This window comes from Protopterus annectens, chromosome 3.part1 (assembly GCF_019279795.1).
Source record: "Protopterus annectens isolate FY-2018-M chromosome 3.part1, PAN1.0, whole genome shotgun sequence".
Taxonomy (NCBI): Eukaryota; Metazoa; Chordata; order Ceratodontiformes; family Protopteridae; genus Protopterus; species Protopterus annectens.
Genome location: NC_056732.1, coordinates 741724777 through 741733161, shown reverse-complemented (window position 1 = coordinate 741733161; position 8385 = coordinate 741724777).

Here is an 8385-nt window from a genome sequence, read left to right as displayed (position 1 = left end):
AGAGGGGTGTGACAGGCATACAGGCATACTGTAAGCTTATTAGAGCCCTGTGTCTCGGGTTTGCCCTTAGCTTAGCAGAGCTAAGCAAGAGTGTGTCTGAAGCTGCCAAGCACACTTTACTTTACCTAAGCGGGTGTATGCACTGTGTACCATGTTTTAAAGGAAAAAAAAGGTAAACCAGGAAATAGCAACTCCGTGCACATCTGAGCACTGTGCTTGCACGGCGTGCCCCAGGGTGTAAACAGGAAGGCAATGAGAAGGGAAAACAGCAGTAGGAAAGTAATCAAGGAGAACTAGCATAGCTGGCAGGTGAAATGTATCAGAATCAGCCAATTACACAGGCAGCAGCCCAGCCGAGCACACCACTATAAACTATACAAACACCTTTCCCTCTGTTTTTTCCCACAAACTCTACACGCCCATTTCCCTAATTGCAGATCTCTAAAATTTCTCTTTCCTTTTAGTAATAAGGAAAATCTCTGATTTCAGTCTATTTTTCAGTATCTTTAACGAAATCAATGTTTTGTGTATAATTTCCTGTCTGTCCTTTAGTCTTATATAACATCTATGTAAATTTTCATTCCTGCATATGTAAACTGTATTCTCTTGTTGTAACAATACTTTGAATCTTGCAATTTAAATATGTACTTCTATTGTGTATTGGAGCTTTTCTCCTCGGGCCTCTACTGAAAACGGATATGTATCCAGATAGACCAGCCCGGTTAACAAATGTAAAATAAAATAAAATAAAATAAATAAATAATAATAATACCAAGGTATGTGTAGGCCTAAGAATACTGGCCACAGGTGCCTTCCAAAGGCCAACTGGGGATATCATGGGGATCTCACAGGCAACAGCATCCAGGTTCTCCACCATTTCCTGGATGCCATGTCAGCACATGCTGGTGAGCACGTATATTTCCACAACAGCCGTGTGGCGTTGACCAACAATATGCATCTCTTCCACCAAATAGCAGAATACCCAGAGGTAGTGGGTACTATAGACCACATGCACATATGCATCAAAGCACCACCCTGTGAGGGGGATAGGGTCTACATCAACCGCAAGGGCTTCCCCTCCATCAACTGTCAGGTCATGTGCAATGCCCAGGGCATTATAATGAATGTGTGTGCTGGCTGCCCTGGAAGCTATCACGGCTCCCACATCTGGCATATGATGCAGCTGTACCAGAGATTTGCCAATGGGGCTATCTCTTACAGCCACCTAGTGTGGGATGCTGGTTATGCACTGGAGCCATGGCTGATGACACCCAACAGAAATGCACACACACCCGAACAAGAACTCCATAATAAGGCACACGCACAGACCAGAATCATAATAGAGTGTGTGTTTGGGATACTCAAGTCACAGTTCTGGTGCCTGGACACATCCGGTGGATCCTTGCAGTACTCACCAGCTACATGTACACAAATTATCATCATATGTGGCATGCTACACAATATGATCCTGTGGAAACAGCTGCAGCAGGAACAGCACGGGGCAGAGCCACACAGGCCCCCATCATTGCCAAGGCCTTCAAAGGCACAGAGTGACTCAGAGAGGAACAACCTGAACCTGCCGCAGTAGGCAAAAGGAGGCATGCCCAGTATGCCCAGGCCATGGCAAAGAGGCATAGCATAGCACATACACTGACACAGTAGGAACCCAGGGAATGACACCTCTCTCTCTGACTCACACATACAGTAAAAGAGATGCCAAACATGACACTACCTGTGCTTAACTATGTATAGGGAGTGTACTATGTGCATCCGACATAGTCAGCCCTCCAGCACCATCCTCAATACTGGCACAGCCACAAGGTAAGTCACTCTCCCTTTCAATTGCCGAATGGAGTAGTATATTTTGTTACTTGCATCTATGGTATGGATGTGAGCATGCAAGGGAATTGGGTGGCTGAATGTGATGCCAGCAGATAGTAGACACCTATAGTGGCAGCATGCACTCTGTAACAAATACTGGTGTCACAATAGTAGCCAGTACTAAACAAGGTGACAATACTCACTGCAGGAAATGTGGTGGGCCACATGTGTGTCCATAGGACACACACATGCCAGTCAGGGAGGCTCACATACCCAACAACAGTCTCAGCCAGCAGAACAAGCATAGACAAACACAAACAAAGTCTGTGCTAAGGCCTCTGATTGATAGCTATGGAGAACATCCCCCCATCCAGACCTACACAGACAGACTACAACAGGTCAGGCAGTGGGATTTTAGTTCTGAAGGGTAAGAAGTCTGAAACTGAAATGTAGGTCAATCAAACCTAAGACCTGTAGTACACTGATATTCCTGTAGTCAGCATGATAGGTCAGAATACACAATGAAATGGAGTACCTGAAATACCAGTACAGTCATAGCAAATGTGTACAAGTGTCAGGTGTGCCCCCCCCCAATCCTATGTAGAAATGTAGTAACATTTATTTGTAGGGAAAATAACACTAGAGCACAGATTACCTGAGCTGGCCAAAGTAGCAGGATAGAATGTAGCATGTGTACAATATGCAGGGCTGCTTCTGTTAGGTTGGTGTATGTTGTATATTGTGTGAGAGTGGTCAGTATGTAGGCATGGTGAGGTTTGTCCTGGTGACCATTCACCAGTACTGCCAATGACAGGGCCAAGTTCTCACAACTGCAGTGCCAAAAACAATGCATCCCAGGAAAACACATTCCAGCAGTAAGCCATAGTAAATGTTTGGAAGTAATATCTGTCACCATCTGAAAGATGGACATGGCATGAATGTGGGCCCAGACATGCAAACAGTACACAGGGGGAAGTACCTCAGACAGACAGTGTATAATATGTTACTGTCAAATGGACACACCTTTGGAATTGTACATACAGGTTAGCAGCACATTAGTTGGGTTTGTAGTAGGGAATGCAAATGTTGTCTGGCCAAACACTGGCAGACCACAAAGGTCACAGGTATGAAGTATTGAGAAACAGCTGATGTCCCTGCACAAGCCAGCATAGGTGGAATGCCCCATGCATATATGTGAGTCAGATGTAAGCAGTGTCCATAGCACACATGCACCCAGCTCACCCCACCAACACCCACAGGTACCTCTCTGGTCTTATCCCTGCTGTTGGGAATGAGTACAATATGACCCCCACCTCTGTCTGGCAATAGGGAAAGAATGCAGCATGTAGAACAGGTGTCCCATGCAGGTGTGTCCCTAGCTGTAAGCAGCACCCTGCCAGCATCCACACCACTGGATCAATAATGACAGAAAATATTGGCATTAACACCTTGCACACCTGCCCTGTCACCCTAGGGGAATATAGTGTGTTGCAGTCCAGGACTGTAGGAGTGACACAATGCAACAGCCTGCTACAGCTGACCTGCATCACTACCAAATGGTCTACAGTCCTCTGCCAAAGGCCTGTGTCTCACCCATACTGCCAATGTATGTTATGTCATGGACTCCCAAATAACAACATAACACAGTCCACAGAACCAAAATGCAAGGCCATGTGGACAAATCCCAGTAACATATCCACCACATCCTACTGCATGAACTGTGGATCAACAACAGAATTACTGCTGGGATGAGGTGATAAGTATAGGGAACGTATCAGATAATGTTTGTATAATGTTTGAAAGAGTATAGAATAATGGGGGGGGTAGGAACATAGGCAGCATGTAGTGTGTGAAGTCCAAAATGCAGCTGTATGCACATACTATCCCTGCCTGCAAATACAGGAATGGGTGGCTACAAACCTACTCATAAACCACAATGTGAATGGGGTAATGTCCAGAATTATGACCCCTGCCTCTGGGTAATCTGTTTGAATCTGTACATCTGTGAGGTATGGCCACAGCAGGATATGGCCATACTGTCACTTTGATGGATGTACAAGCATGGGATCCTCAGCCACCACTGTATCAAGGTGCTGAACCATTTACACAGACCCAGCAGCAAGTGTCTGCAGCTTCCCTCCAGAATGGCATGATTGTGAAAGAATATGTAGGCTGCAGACCACAATACTGGACAGAGCTGCATTCACCATGTGTTCTCCAGGACATTACTGCAAGCAAATATGTATACCTGACAGTACTTGATGACATCAAACATCACAGTGTAAAACAGTACATATGTCTGAATATCTCTGCTAACACCAAGACCATGTAGCAGAAGCAGCACAGACACAATTATGGTTCAGGTTCATCATAGGTAGTACTATTCTAACTCTTTGCGAGCCATTTTAAGCCTAGCCAATTATCCCTATGAGACTGAGACTTAACCACCTTGTGTTTGTTGGCAAACACCTTTAACGACAGGGCCACCCTCCCTACAGTAACCCACTATCCTTTGCCCATTTTGATCCCATATTGTCAACCAATCTACAGATATCCCACAGAAACAGGGTGCTAGCTGTAGGTGTAGAACACTAAAGCCTGCACTGGAGTACAACCTACCTGGAATGGATTCACACATTCAATACAGAAAGTCATACTGGGCATGCTCCCACACTTATGAAGCCCATGTCTGCCAACCACAGTGGACTATACATGTATACATATCTAATAGTCACAGATGTTTGTGCACACACTCCTCAGTACACACTAGTCATGCTTTGCACACACATTGCATAGGAATACACACATATATCCAAGGACAACACACTATAATAGGCCAAAACTACACATACATAGATATGTAGAAGAGAGTGGCAGACAGTGACAAAGAGCCTCCCATCATGCTGCCTGTCCCACCAAGCACACATCCAATTGGCTAAAACCACATGATGTGCAAATGTCAATCACTGTAGACATTTGCCTCTGATATCCATCAGGACTATAGTGTCTGTGGTGCTTGTCTAACTGTGTAACATGATTGTACAAGTCAGTAGTCATCTAGCAGTTGTATACACATACCTGTGGAATATAAACCTGTGTGCGAGTGGGTGTTGTGTATCTGCTTCCAGAGGAATGGGTATGGCCCATGCACACACACACTGCACTCCCCATTGCCCTACTATGGCAAGTCTTCTGATGTCTTCACCTTGAAATACACCTTTGGGGAAAGAGTCATCCTATAATCTCCGTGATACGTGCTATAACTGTGTAATATTATAGTGTGATGTACTACTTAGGTAGGAGTTAGAATCCCAAACATGGCAACTGTGTGTGTTTGTTTGTGTAGGAATCAATGCTTTTGAGGCCATTCACACTCACTACAATTTCAAAGTCCCTACTTTGGCAGGGCTGCTGATGTCATTCACTTTGAACTACACCTTTGGGGAACGAATAGCCCAATAATCTCTGTGGTGTGTCCTATAACTGCGTAATGCTGTAGTGTGATATACTAGTAAAGTGGGAGTTCTATTCCCAGACATGGCAACTGTAGAACTTTGTGTGTGTTTATATCTGTCTAGGGATCAATGCTTTGAGGCCATTCACAGTCACTATGACTTTCATTGCCTACTTTGGCAAGCCTACTGATGTCATTCACTATGAAATACACCTTTGGGGAAAAACAAACCTCGTTAAACTCCATGGTGCATCTTATAACCATGTAGTGCTATAGTGTGATGCACTAATTCAGTAGGAGTTCTATTCCCAGATGTCATAATTGTAAAACTTTATGTGTGTGTGTTTATATTTGTAGGGATCAATGCTTTTGAGGCCATTCACAGTCACTACAACTTCCATTGCCCTACTTTGGCAAGCCTGCTGGTGTCATTCACTTTGAAATACACCTTTGAAGAACACATGATCCAGTAATCGCTGTGGTATGTCCTATAACTGCATACTGCTATAGTGTGATATACTGAGGTAAGCAAGAGTTCCATTCCCAGAGATAGCAACTGTGAAAATCTGTGTGTGTGTAGGGTTCACTGTTTTTGTGGTCATTCACAGTCACTAGGCACACATAAAAATGGAGAACATTGATATCTGTGCAGTAACAGAGACCTGATCCAGGGCTCCATAGAGCAACCCTGCAATACCAGGTACAGCTCTCACCACACCTGTCGGCCACCAAACCAGGACCAAAACAGTGAAGGTGGAGGAGTGTCCATATTCACCAAGGATATTCACACCACCAGGCTACTTGCCCAACAGAATGTGTCTGAAATACCCCCAGTGCAACTAACACTAAGTCAGACTGCAATCCAAATTGTTTAGCTTGCTACAGATCCCCTACTATGCCCCAGGATTTCCACTACAGCTTTTGAAACATACTGGGAAATATTATGATGCAACCAAACACCCTCATACTGGGTGACTTACACTACCCTGCCATTATCTGGGAAAAATTCTTGTGTACCAACACGTTTGCCCAACGATTCTTGCAAGTCATAATTCCCAATGCCTTGGATCTAGTAACCCATAATCCCACCAGGCACTCAAATATCCTAGACCTGGTCATTACCAACATGGGAAATTAATGCTCCACAGCTATGTTCACCCCATCGGTGGTCAGGTCTGGCCATGAGCTAATCACCCTTAACATCCACATCCCACCCCACACTCCAGTAAGGAAACCACTGTAACACACATCTCCAAAGCCAACATCATGCTACACATGTCAGACATGACTAACGTCATGACACCCATGCAGATGGGAACTGAAATGATGACTACTGAATCTTACATGAAGGCACTGTACGAACACATCCACTCGTGCATGAATCGTGCCATCCAATATAGGACCAAGACACTCCACACCAAGAAAAGGAAGCCAATGTGGTGCCCCCCTGCCATAAATATACTGTACAACAAAAGGAAGAAACTGTTACAGAAATGGGGGAATTTCCAGGATGCAAAATACTCCCTTACCAGCCAGAGTAAGAAGCTGAGATCCCTCATAACATCCACCAAAGCTAGTTACAAACATAATATAGCCAAAGATGCCAAAGTCAGCTGCAAGCCATTCCATAGCTATGTCAAGAATCTAAATGACAATGCTCAGATCCGCTCTGAACTACAGCAGGATATTGCCATTATCCAGCCAGATCGATTCAGTGCCAACTGCGCCCCCCTCCCACCCCTGAAAGGGCCCATCTCAACACTGAAAGATTGCCAGATTCCAGTAATAATGGCCACACAGGGAAAAAAAACACACTCTCCAGAGCTAAGACAACAGCAGCCATGGGACCAGTCAACATCTCGAGCTGTGTACTACATGAACTACAAAATGAACTGGAACCTCACCTACATGCCATGTCTAATCATAGCCAATCCTCAGGCTTCGTGCTCGGTATGTGGCGCACAGCTACAGTTATCCCAATCCACAAGGGGGGATCCACCTTGGATCCAGGGAACTACAGCCCCAGCAGTATGACATGCCTGATCTGCAAAGCCATGGAATGTATTATTATGGAAATTAAAACAAAGATATTGGCAACCTGCAAACACTGGACCCCAATCAGGTTGGGTTTGTGAAGGGCCGATCATGTCACCTCAACCTGATTGACAACTGTGAATCAGTCTCCAGAGCTGTGGACGAGGGTAAGGTGGATCATACAGCCTATCCGGACCTCGCCAAGGCCTTCAACACCATCCCCAAGTCTGGAATCATTAATAGAGGTATCAAGCTGGCCATTAATCCTTATGTCACCCAATGGGCTGCCAACTGCTGTACTGACAGATCCCACACTGTAAATGTAGGTAACACCAACCTCAGCCACAGACAAGTGACAGTTGGAGTACCTTAGGGTTCAGTCCTGGCACTGCCCTTAATTGGCATCTACTGCTCTGATGTACAGTCCAACAGTAAGGGACTCTGGCAAACAAAGGTCAAAGTTGACTGCACACTGGGAGCCAATATTGACTCCCCACATGATGTGGATAGTCTACAGAAGGGCCTTACAGAATGACATGCTCAGTGCCTGAGCCATGGCCTCAAGATCAATGTCAAGAAATGTATTGTTATCCCCTTTGGGAAGGGACATGTACCTGTGAAGTACCACATAGGTGGCAATACACTAAACACCTAAAGTGTGATAAGAGACTTAGGGACACAGGTGGATAGTGGCATCAGCTTTGATAACCACATCGCCACAACAGTCAGGAAATCCATCTATGTGGCACACCTCATCACTAAGGGCTTTACATCCAGGAAAAAGGAGGCCATTGTCCCACTGTAGTCATCTCTCAGTAGACCCAGTGCAGACTACAACAGCGCATTATGTATGTGCCTTACAAGACATCTGCAACAACTAGAAAGGCTGCAGACATAATTCACTAAAAGAATCACAGGCCTAAACCTGATGCTCTATGCTGACCATCTGGAAATCATCCAGTTATACTCTGTCACATATAGTGTTCTCAGAGGTGAACTCTGCTTAACATATCATGCCATGTCAAACCCACACCTGTTAGACATGCTGCACTTAAAGAATTCCAAACCCTCACAGC